We start from the raw sequence: 12,428 nt of genomic DNA, 5'->3' as shown, positions 1-12,428 counted from the left end.
TGTTCGCTGATAGTCTTGTCAAAAGAACTTGGTCTCTAGACTGCTTGTACGCTGGTAGAATGGGAAATACCGCCTGTGCTCCAGAGAGCTTGTTCGCTGATAGTCTAGAGAAAAGAACTTGGTCTCTAGAGTGGTTGTACGCTGGTAGAATGGGCAACACCGCCTGGGCTCCAGAGAGCTTGTTCGCTGATAGTCTGGTCAAAAGAACTTGGTCTCTAGAGTGCTTGTACGCTGGTAGAATGGGCAACACCGCCTGGGCTCCAGAGAGCTTGTTCGCTGATAGTCTGGTCAAAAGAACTTGGTCTCTAGAGTGCTTGTACGCTGGTAGAATGGGCAACACCGCCTGGGCTCCAGAGAGCTTGTTCGCTGATAGTGTGGTCAAAAGAACTTGGTCTCTAGAGTGCTTGTACGCTGGTAGAATGGGCAACACCGCCTGGGCTCCAGAGAGCTTGTTCGCTGATAGTCTAGTCAAAAGAACTTGGTCTCTAGAGTGCTTGTACGCTGGTAGAATGGACAATACCGCCTGGGCTCCAGAGAGCTTGTTCGCTGATAGTCTGGAAAAAGAACTTGGTCTCTAGAGTGCCTGTACGCTGGTAGAATGGACAATACCGCCTGGGCTCCAGAGGGCTTGTTCGCTGATATTCTAGAGAAAAGAATTTGGTTTCTAGAGTGCCTGTACGCTGGGAGAATGGGCAATACCGCCTGGGCTCCAGAGGGCTTGTACGCTGATAGTACGAAAAAGACTTTGTCTCTAGAGTGTTTGTACGATGGTAGTATGGACAATACCGCCTGGGCTCCAGAGAGCTTGGTCGCTGACAGTCTGGAAAAGAACTTGATCTCTAGAGTGCCTGTACGCTGGTAGAATGGGCAATACCGCCTGGGCTCCACAGAACGTGTACGCTGACAATCTGGAAACCCAGTACACCAATCCGGATAGTTCTATAAATTCCATTCCATATACCTAATACAATCTACACAATTGAGCAACTTCTCTTTTTTGTGGTTACGACTGTTGAGAAGTCAGTATTGTACTAAACACAGTATCTCATTTTTAATATTTTGAAGTATCCATATAATCGCTTATAGTATATGTTAAATGTATAACAGGCATATGTAACAGACACATGCTAAGTATTAATATATTGTCTGAAACGTTTCTTTCATCACGCACTATACACTGACAACCAGTTAAGCTCATCCTCTTACTGGAGCTTACTCTGTCAGTAAAGTCACTTTACTCAAAGAGTAGACACATCGATGCGTAGTGCACTATAAACTCAGTTAATTGGAAGCTAAAACGTCAATACATAATATTTGTACTCTTAAATTGTCGCACAGTTCACAATCTAGTTAACACCCAGTAAATTGTGAATTGTGTTTGTTCCCTAGTATATAAGGTGTATTTCAATTGTGCTGACAAAGTGGACTAGCTTGTTTGTTATATAAGCAAGATCGGAGTATGCCACACCAAGTATGACTAAAATAAAATAGGTTTTATATCCTACCGTTGCCGTCGATCCAATCCAAGTTCCAAATGTGGCCACATATGGTTACGGTGACATGCTTTGAAGGTTAACCTTCATCGTCAGACCTCAGTAGCCGAGGTGGTGGAAGGCTTTGTCATAGAAAATTGACACAACACAACACAATATACATACTAATAAATCAATATCACATACATAGACAAAAAACGATCGTGTGAAGCGCGGTAATGACCTAATCGTGTTTGGTCAGCAAACACGATACTGAACGCGCGATCGTGTATGTGCCATGTGATATGATCGTGTATTTGCCATGTGATATGGTCGTGTATGTGTCATGTTACATGATAAAGCCATCCACCACCACGGCTACTGAGGTCTGGCTATGAAGGTGAACCTTCGAAACATGTCACCATAACCATAAGAACACATGAATTTGGATTAGATTGACGGTAAGATATAAAACCTATTTTATTTTAGTCATTAAAATCGATTCTTGGCTAACTACAATTAATTATATCACCAAGTATCGCAAAAAGACTTCGCTAAGGTTACATGCAACTTTTCAAGTGTTTAGTTAATTGTTTAGGCTACATATGTTTCTATGTGACGTTTAATGCCATATTCTTGCATTGAGATTCTTCACAAAATGTTTATTCTGCAATTTGTCGTTACCATCATGGAAAACTAAAGCGCATCAAAATCCCAATGTATCATTTGAGTATCATTTGAGTATCATTCGCCATCATCGTACTCGCTGTTTGCTTACGTGAACACAAATGAAGCATCATCCAAAATTAAAAATATATAGATCTGTTTGTTCTCAAGATATTGTGCAGACAGACAAAGATACAGAAATGATATTTTCAAGCCCCTTGAATGATAAACTTCTGTAACGCATGTTAATATTTACAAACACCCTCTTTCGCTTCCTTTAACGATTCTCGTGTGTTTTTTACTTTAAAGTTCATAGATCATAAATTCATTTTTGCATCTGTATACTCTTGGGAATCAGCTCTATTACGTAGTTAATGCTCGAGTTTTAATTAAAATTGGCCTTAAACTGGCTCAATTGCAGCAGTATAGCTTTTAATTGTTGTTTTGTTAATTATGCATACCTAAAGATATAACAAAAAAGACAATCTTTACTTGGTTTCAAAACTATGGGAATTAAATTAAAAAATAAACTTCTTTAAGACATTTATTAAAATAGAAATTATCAAAAGGAGCGTGTTTTAGATAAACGCTCACGCAATAATAGTGATAATAGTGTTATTAAAATTATTTTAATTGTGTAGTTTCAAGTAACAGTTTAATAATAATTGTGTGTTTTTTATTTATAAATGCTAAATTTAGTTTATTCTATACTGATATAGGTCTTGCTATTGTGTTTATCCCTTAGTTTACAAAATTTAAATCCCAAACTTTAATAACTGGGGAAATTCGGTATTATCAAAACAAATTTTCAAAACAAAAACAAAACAAAACTATCAAACAATTTCAAACAAATTTTCAAACTCAGAAATATATTATTAGAATCATGTTCAAACTTCAAAAGAGGCAATCCTGCAAACCACTTTTTAAAAACCATAACATTCTCACTTTACCATCTCTATATATTTTAGAAACCCTATTACTATGTAAAACTAATAACAACTCTTATTAAAAAACCCAAGTATTTCACCATTATAACAACAGAAATCAACCCTAACAATAACCCCATACATCGATTAAAACTATTTGAGCAGGGTCCTTATTATTCAGCTCTCAAAATCCATAATAAATTACCTCCAAATCTAAAGAGGGAGAATCCATAAATGCATTTAAACCTTCCCTAAAATGCTACCTCATTAACCGGGCATGCTATTCAGTTGATGAATACTTAAATGAATAACAGTTGTTTACTAGTTCCTATTATTGAATTTTTAGACTAAGCTTACTAAGCTTTGCAGATATGTAACTATTACTTGATTAGTTATGTTTATTAGTTTATTTTTAAACATTGAAAATTCATAGGTTTATCTTTAGCTATGCTGAAAACTATAAACCTATGTGAAGCTTATAATAAATAAAAATAAATAAAAAATTATTTGCCAAAAAAATCTAGAATTTGACTTTAACTATAACTTAGAATAATATGTCTGAGAAGGAAACATAACAATTTTCTTTGACAATTTCTCTACAATACCTGTTTCTGCTAGTTGTTGGAGTCATACTTACTAATATATTAGAAGCATCAAACCTAAGAAAATAATAACTTGCATCATCAATTCACTAGTAATATCGATTTAACTTCAACTTTCAGACTATTACTGTCATCATTTTGTTATTGTAGTAACTTAGTTATTTATTTCTACATATATCTTTATCGAACCCTTGATTTGGTTTATATCCTTTATTTAGACCACGATTTGGAAGTATTAAAACTACATTTAAATAACAACTATTTATTGTTCCAACTTTTTGCTCCTCATAATTTGAATAGTTATAGTTACAATTAATAAATTAACTAGCCGTGGAAAATGTATTTTTAATTAGGAACAAGTATCATAATTATGTAAAACAATAATAAATGTCACAATATTCACAGAGGGAATTAAGTACTACCCAATCCCTTAAATAAATATATTACGATTTGGTTAATGGGTTATTACGAAGATGAGTTCACAAATACCGATACATAATTTTGGAAAATATCATTACCATAAATTACATTGAAAATCTTTATAACAAAACTTCATTATGGCTACAATTAAACTTAGTAGAAAACAACCCGAATGTTAAAAAGTAAAATAAACAACTTATTGTAACAACTTATGTAAGTGAGTAAAAAAGTAACATTGAAGTTGAAACTCCATAGTGTTGGCCAGAAACGTAAGTGCGGTGCGAATACTTGAGTGGCTGTCAGCTCAAATTTGACTGGGACACAGTTTGTGGCAGACATACCATTACACTAAGTGCCAGATGATCACCCTACCGGCAGTCTCCCCTTCATGCTCCCTTTTCACTCACAACACGTGCCGGCTAGTAACATAGAAGTGCTGTGAGCAACTGAATGGAAGTCAGCTCAAATTTGACTGGGACACAGTTTGTGGCAGACATACCATTACACTAAGTGCCAGATGATCACCCTACCGGTGTCTCCCCTTCATGCTCCCTTTTCACTCACAACACGTGCCGGCTAGTAACACAGAAGTGGTGTGAGCAACTGAATGGAAGTCAGCTCAAATTTGACTGGGACACAGTTTGTGGCAGACATACCATTACACTAAGTGCCAGATGATCACCCTACCGGTGTCTCCCCTTCATGCTCCCTTTTCACTCACAACACGTGCCGGCTAGTAACATAGAAGTGGTGTGAGCAACTGAATGGAAGTCAGCTCAAATTTGATTGGGACACAGTTTGTGGCAGACATACCATTACACTAAGTGCCAGATGATCACCCTACCGACTGTCTCCCCTTCATGCTCCCTTTCACTCACAACACGTGCCGGCTAGTAACACAGAAGTGGTGTGAGCAACTGAATGGAAGTCAGCTCAAATTTGACTGGGACACAGTTTGTGGCAGACATACCATTACACTAAGTGCCAGATGATCACCCTACCGGCTGTCTCCCCTTCATGCTCCCTTTCACTCACAACACGTGCCGGCCAGTAACACAGAAGTGCTGTGAGCAACTGAATGGAAGTCAGCTCAAATTTGACTGGGACACAGTTTGTGGCAGACATACCATTACACTAAGTGCCAGATGATCACCCTACCGTTGTCTCCCCTTCATGCTCCCTTTCACTCACAACACGTGCCGGCTAGTAACATAGAAGTAGTGTGAGCAACTGAATGGAAGTCAGCTCAAATTTGACTGGGACACAGTTTGTGGCAGACTTATCATTACACTAAGTGTCAAATTATCACCCTACCGGTTCGGCTCTCCTTTCTTCCTATTCCATTCCTCATCGTTTCTTCACAACATGTTTCCGTCTAGTAACAAAGAGACTGAACAAGGGTTAAAAGCCTGCCCGTTTGAATTGGTCTACAGCATAGGTTTTAGTATGATACATGATCATACCTTTGTCAGTAATATATCAAATAAATAGTAATTGTAATATCAATGTGTTTATAATAGTGTAATATTTTAACGTCTTTACATAATCCTACTATAGTATAGAGAAAGAAAATAATAAATTAAAAAATACTTTATTGTAGTCAAAATTGAGGCTAAAATGTCTCCTATGTCACCTAACCTTAAAAGGACCTTATCTAATTTACATCTATGGGTGACAAGCCTAAGGAGTTAAGCAATGCAATTCTATTCGGTGTTAATGAAATTTAAACTACAGAAAAGTGTGCATTTCTCAGTCATCACGCTCTTGTTAAGTATTTCCTTCCTTTCATGTGACCAAATAGAGCAAGCCACTATTATACGATTACGTTCATTAACCGACGAGTACCCGATTATTACTAAGTTTTGAACGTGAAAATGTAATATAAAACTTATACCTGTCGATGTTAGTATTTGATAAAGTTAACGAGGTCAAACCAATGAGATGCGGCCAATGTCACGTGGTTATCAAGGCACCAAGTTCATCAATGGATCGGTAATGAGACCGCCCCGAGCCTTTCACACACTCCCTCAAGTCGGAGGCAAGTTTGATTGGGAAACGGAAATAATAACTCCTTGCCTTCATTACGTGCAATCTCTCCAGCACTGGAATCTATCGCTGACGATTTCGACTCCTCCTCTGATTGATTACTCGGGGAAAATGACGTCTGGAAAACTGGAGACACACAGAACATATAATTTCACTATGATGAAGGAAACAGGATTTTTCCGGACATTTGCCATCGTTCAGTGAAACAATAAATCAGTAACACTACGTTTCGATATCTGCAATCTGATATTTTCTTCAGGTAAAACTAACCTAATACATAATATTACAAACTAGGTTAAAATAAAAAAATCATACCAAAGCGTTGTGGCACGCCTAAGTCAGGAATGTACCGTTGGTAGACGAATGCAGACGTATTGTGATCTGTATTCTGTAGTTCAGTTCTAATGATTAGTGTTGTGTATAGTTTTTTATTAAGTGCATGTTTTTAGAGTTAGTAAAGTTGACAAACAACATGGTGGTTGTGATTCCTGACTTAGGCGTGCCACAACGCTTTGGTATGATTTGTTTATTTTAACCTAGTCTGTAATTATGTATTAGGTTATTTATTACCTGAAGAAGAGATCGGATTGCAGATCTCGAAACGTAGTGTTACTGATTTATTGTTTCACTGAACGATGACAAATGTCCGGAAAATCCTGTTTCCTTCACAATCCTTCCATCGTCAAAAATAACTTCAAACAAAGAATTCACTATGATGCCACCCACCCACCAGTGAAAATAAAACAGTTAACCATAATAAAAACGTTTTTGTACTCCCTTGGATGGTAAAATAACAGATTCTTAAATCGTAACAGGGAGGCATCGTTATTGGTTTTTGGAATATAGTAAAACTATCGATTTTAATAATCGAGTTTTTAAGAAGGCACTCCTCACTAAACTTGTAATTTTACTTTTTTATGATTTTTATTGTTGTCCTTTTATTTTTGATTATTATAATATATCACAAAACATATAAATGTGTCCATTCAAATCGGACCAAATATTTAATTTAATAGAAATTAATAGTTAACATTAAAATGCATTGATTTATTAACTTTTACTTATCGTTTTCCGAAAGTTGAGCAACGGGAATAATCATTACTCTACTTTTATATAAAAAACCTAATTAAAAAATTATGATTGTAAGTGTATCTAGATGGTCTCTTTTAACATCTACAATTTTTTGTTTAAAGTTTGTTATTGACTATGGAAGGTTTGAAAGGATAAAAGAATTTCGGACATTTGCCATCGTTATAGGTTATCCTGTGCAGTGACAACGCCTGGACTAGACTCCAAGCAGCGTTTGGGTATGTTTGAACCCTTTTCTTTCCCTTCTTTACTTCTTTCTGTTCTTAATTTTTGTATGTACTAATACCTCCTCCACCTGATGAAGAGGATAGATTCAAATCTTCGAAACGTACCTTTTATAACCTGTTATCCTTTAATTTAAAAACAGTAACTATATTGTAATGCTTAGTATAAAAAACAACATTAAAAACAAAAGTAAAAAAAGTATATGAAAATTAAATATTTAGCCTACTATATTTTAGTTTCAGTACAAGAGGTTACAAAAAACTAGGGCTCTCTCTAAGATAGTAACTAAGTTTCGATTGTTCCCTTAAAACGTTGTCTTTTTACAACCCTCCGCCCCAAGGAGAGGGAGTTTTAAATTTAAAACATATATAAATTTGACCCAGTAGGAAGTGAAAACATAAACCTTAAACCTGAGAACACAATTTGATAAGACCTGTGATGAATAAAGTTCGATTTCCTGGAATCAGCCATTTCACCCTTGGAAAACCACGTGACCGGATATTTGTAAAGGGCCGCGCCCTAACTGGTTTATAAACCGAACGTTCGTTTGACTTATAAATGGTTCGGGCCAACTCCGTGATGTCTGTGAGGAGGGGAGTCTCGAAGTTAAAACAAACTCAAATAATTCATTATAACAGTCACAACAACGTTGGGAGCAGGGTGCTAAACGAATGTAAACACAGACTCTGTAGACCAAACTGTGGCGGGGAGAGCATCGAGGGGGTAACGTGGTGCATCTGGCACTGATCGTCCAACATTAACTCTGGTCGTTCAGGCGTTCAGGTGTTCATCCAGGGGACGTAACCACATACTACAATTATTCATTAGACATATAAGTACGATAACTGTCAATAATGTCAAATACAAGAAGCACTAGCAAAATTCCATAAAATAAAACTACCCTTTGTATTTTTTCCAGGTTAAGAACCCGTTATGTATATATATAGTGTTCTTGTACTGTATTGTTCAGAAAATGAAAAGGAAAATTACATGCTTGGTGTATTTGGCTGTAAAAGCTAATTGTACATTTTCCATAAGTTGATTTCATTCCAAATTTTCGATGGAATGAATAAAAATACCGTCTTGTGACGTTTACACAGTTTATCGCACTTTCCATAATAGTTGTAAAATAATTTCAAGTCTTTTCGTGATAAAATCACGACTTGTCTAATAACGAAGTAAGGAGGCAGAAGAGATAAAAGGATAAATAGATAAATTTAGTTAAAAGGTGAAAATTATTAGGATTGACAAAGAAAGACATTTCTTGAACGACAAAACAGATTAAGCAGTTTGTTCCCTTGTTTAGTCCTGACCATCTTTGTGATATGGCTCTTGATTGAAAGGTTCAATGGATTGTAAATGGTACATTACTTCTTCTGGGGCTCAGAAAGCCTCAATCGCGTTTGGGCTAAAAAACTTAATCTGAGGTCAAAGTAAAATTCAAAAAATCTTTTCATTGGTCTCGTTGGTAAACATGATCGAGAAAAACGGAAAAATACACAAATTGGTATACAAAGTGAGTATAGCATCATGACACTTTATAATGTGGCATAGAAACTCTGCTGTTCTTTTGAACGTTAATACATTATATTAATGATAAGTACGATCGCAATGGACAGGATACAGGATTTCGGACATTGGCTATCATTATGTCACAAAAGGTACGGACTGAACTGGACTTAAAGCAGTTTTCAAGTATGTTCGAACCCTTGCTTTCCATTCTTTTCTTCTTTCTGTTCTATATTTTTGAATATATTATTTACCCCTGCATGACGAAGAAGGGTAGATACCAAACCACGAAACGTTGTGTTATACCTTTATTAACATATAACGATGATAAATACCGTATCAATAACAAATTTTAAACAAAGAAATCATTTTATTTTAATACATATGCAAACAGGAAAAACCAACTATGTTAAAGACAAAAAATGTGGTCAACCCAAATTTTTACTCCAGAGAAGGCCGTATTTCAAAATATAGGTACAGCTCAAAGTGACCTTTCTTAGAGTTGATCGAGAACATTCATCAAGCGCTAAGTAAATACTCAGAGCCGGCAGGGGACGGGTGAGCGAACGTGGGTGCTAATACCCCCATATCGCCCACATAACTGCCGCCGCGTCGTCCGCCGGAACTCGGTCTATAATGATAAGATAAAGCGGAAGGATGTCCCTAAGTCACGCCGACAGCTATAACTCTTCTGCCATAGGCTCTGAGTAGACACTTCTCGCATGAATGTCTCCTAAGTCACGTCCGACAGTTGTAACTCTTCTGCCATAGGCTCTGAGTAGACACTTCTCGCATGAATGTCTAAGTCACGCCGACAGTTGTAACTCTTCTGCCATAGGCTCTGAGTAGACACTTCTCGCATGAATGTCTCCACGCCGACAGTTGTAACTCTTCTGCCATAGGCTCTGAGTACACACTTCTCGCATGAATGTCTCCACGCCGACAGTTGTAACTCTTCTGTCATAGGCTCTGAGTAGACACTTCTCGCATGAATGTCTTTACGCCGACAGCTGTAACTCTTCTGCCATAGGCTCTGAGTAGACACTTCTCGCATGAATGTCTCCACGCCGACAGTTGTAACTCTTCTGCCATAGGCTCTGAGTAGACACTTCTCGCATGAATGTCTCCACGCCGACAGTTGTAACTCTTCTGTCATAGGCTCTGAGTAGACACTTCTCGCATGAATGTCTCCACGCCGACAGCTGTAACTCTTCTGGCATAGGTTCTGAGTAGACACTTCTCGCATTAATGGTTGTGACATGGAATCGGCGGCTCAAGACCCGTAAGGTCCACTTTTAAATTCAAATTGATACATGAAAATGATATTCAAAACAACTTATAAGAAATAAATATGTCTATTATATTGTGTGTGTGTGTGTGTGCGTGTGTGTGTGTGTGTGTGTGTGTGTGTGTGTGTGTGTGTGTGTGTGTGTGTGTGTGTGTGTGTGTGCGTGTGTGTGTGTGTGTGTGTGTGTGTGTGTGTGTGTGTGTGTGTGTGTGTGTGTGTGTGTGTGTGTGTGTGTGTGTGTGTGTTTATATATATATATATAGAACATAAATATTTATATTAAATTGATACCTACACAATGTAATGCATTAGTTGTCCTTTACTACCAACAGTCCTTAATCAAATTCAGTTTTGGTAATTTTGACCTATAAAACATTCGTCGGTAGTTATTTTTCTTTCAACAGCAACACACAATTGTAAGTAAACCGGCATTGTCAACATCACTACATCTTCCCATAACTTTAACCTAACTATCCTTAGGAATCTAAGGGAGATCCTTAGAAACTGACTTTGCTGATTATCCTGTCTTGCCACTATCAACAGGAAGTACAATCAAGAAATCCAAATTATGTAGACTTTTTTACTTGTAGATTTTGAATTGTGATTAAGGAGTTACGTTAGTAATTTTACTCGAAGGGCGCGATGTGATAGAGGCGATCAAGTGAAGACAGAATTGACGCCCTCCGGGTGAATTAGGAATTATGGGAAATCGATACTGGCATTAACCAAAATGATCGGCAAATTGAGTAATTAGGCGAGTACAGTTACGCGGGATTACGGCGTAAGCGTAAATAATGAGTTGTAATATCAGAGAAGGTATCGAACCCTGAAGGGACTGTCTGTAGGTACGGCCAATCAGGGCGGCCATAAAATGTCCGGGTAGCTGCTAAGTGCTAACACTGAGGAATATCCACTGAACTCAAACGTTAATTCTTGTAAATAGTCACATTACATAGTTTACTTTAACATTAAACGAAAGCTAAAAATTCTGTTAGTAATATAAATTGAATTGAATACTACTGGAAGATTACTAGCACCAAATATCCAGGAGCCAAAAGCTACTTTGCACTGTATAAGCGCGAAACCTTTTGATGTCTACTTTGTAGCACGATCTACTAATTAAGACCTTTAAAATGGTATGCTCATCGACCTATGCTTACATTCAAAATTTTCCACCGACTCCTTACGGGCCATCCCCCGAGATGGTGAAGAACTACTGATAGCATCAAAAGTTCCATTTTATGCCTTATGTAACTGTAAAAAATGTTATGTTTGTACGTTTAAAAGTACAGAAGATATTAGACCGTTTCAAGCTACCATAACCGTACTGTGACACCTCGGCCAAAACTTGAAGCTTTTAAGCAGTTCTATTCGTATTGTGCACCTAGTATGTTTAATAAAATTCCGAATAAAATTGCTCAAAGTAAATAATTTTTTCACATTTTCAAAACTGCTCAGAAAATGGCTTTTACAGTTATAAGATGTTGAATTGTTTTTAAAGTATAAATTAAGTTTAGTAGGATTGTATTTTTATGTACATAGTTTCAATCAAGAAGTGGTAATATTTGTATGTATCAAGTGAATTATTACAATAATCTAGACTAAAATTTGATTTTTTATACTGTATACTAGAATTTTTTGCAATTATTATGTTACAGATAGTTTTATTTGTCACTATTGTTGTCAGTCATGTTGGGTAGGTTGTATATACTTATTGTTTTTCTTCAAGTAATAATTTTTATTATCTTTTTAGTTTTAAAGTTGTAGTTTGAGTGTAAAAAAACCTGAAGGTAACCTCCACATAGCAATGCTAAGGAGTTACCTGTCCTAGCACACAGTTGCACTTTATTCCCATTGTTGTAACATTAACATGTTAACATTATTATTTTTAGTTTTAAAAATAGTTTATTTTTTGTTATTAAGTGGACTGAGTGTAAAGCTGTGTGTTATGAAATAACATTTCTTTCTTTATTTCTTCTTCTTTTCAGCACCCATGTACAGTGCCACGTGAAGGTCACGCTGTTCACATAAGATTTCACTCAACATTTAGATTTGGAACAAATAAATGGGCGTAAAGGAAACACATCAACTTATATTTGCCAGGGAATTGTTCCAAAGCCCTAAAAGAACGGTAATCATAGGTTTTCCTCCACATTTTTAAAATTGGCGTATTGCTAAGGCGTTA

The 12,428-nt window shown here is 36.6% G+C and overlaps 1 protein-coding gene across 1 annotated transcript in view; it reads right to left on the bottom strand.

Annotated features, from left to right (window-relative positions):
* LOC124361915 (LIM domain only protein 3-like) overlaps positions 1 to 12,428 on the bottom strand; it is a 108,131-nt gene that overhangs the window by 47,812 nt on the left and 47,891 nt on the right. The window lies entirely within an intron of this gene.

This window comes from Homalodisca vitripennis, chromosome 5 (assembly GCF_021130785.1).
Source record: "Homalodisca vitripennis isolate AUS2020 chromosome 5, UT_GWSS_2.1, whole genome shotgun sequence".
Lineage (NCBI taxonomy): Eukaryota > Metazoa > Arthropoda > Insecta > Hemiptera > Cicadellidae > Homalodisca > Homalodisca vitripennis.
The sequence above is the reverse complement of the archived record's forward strand: the minus strand, read 5'-3'. Positions and strand labels throughout refer to the sequence as shown.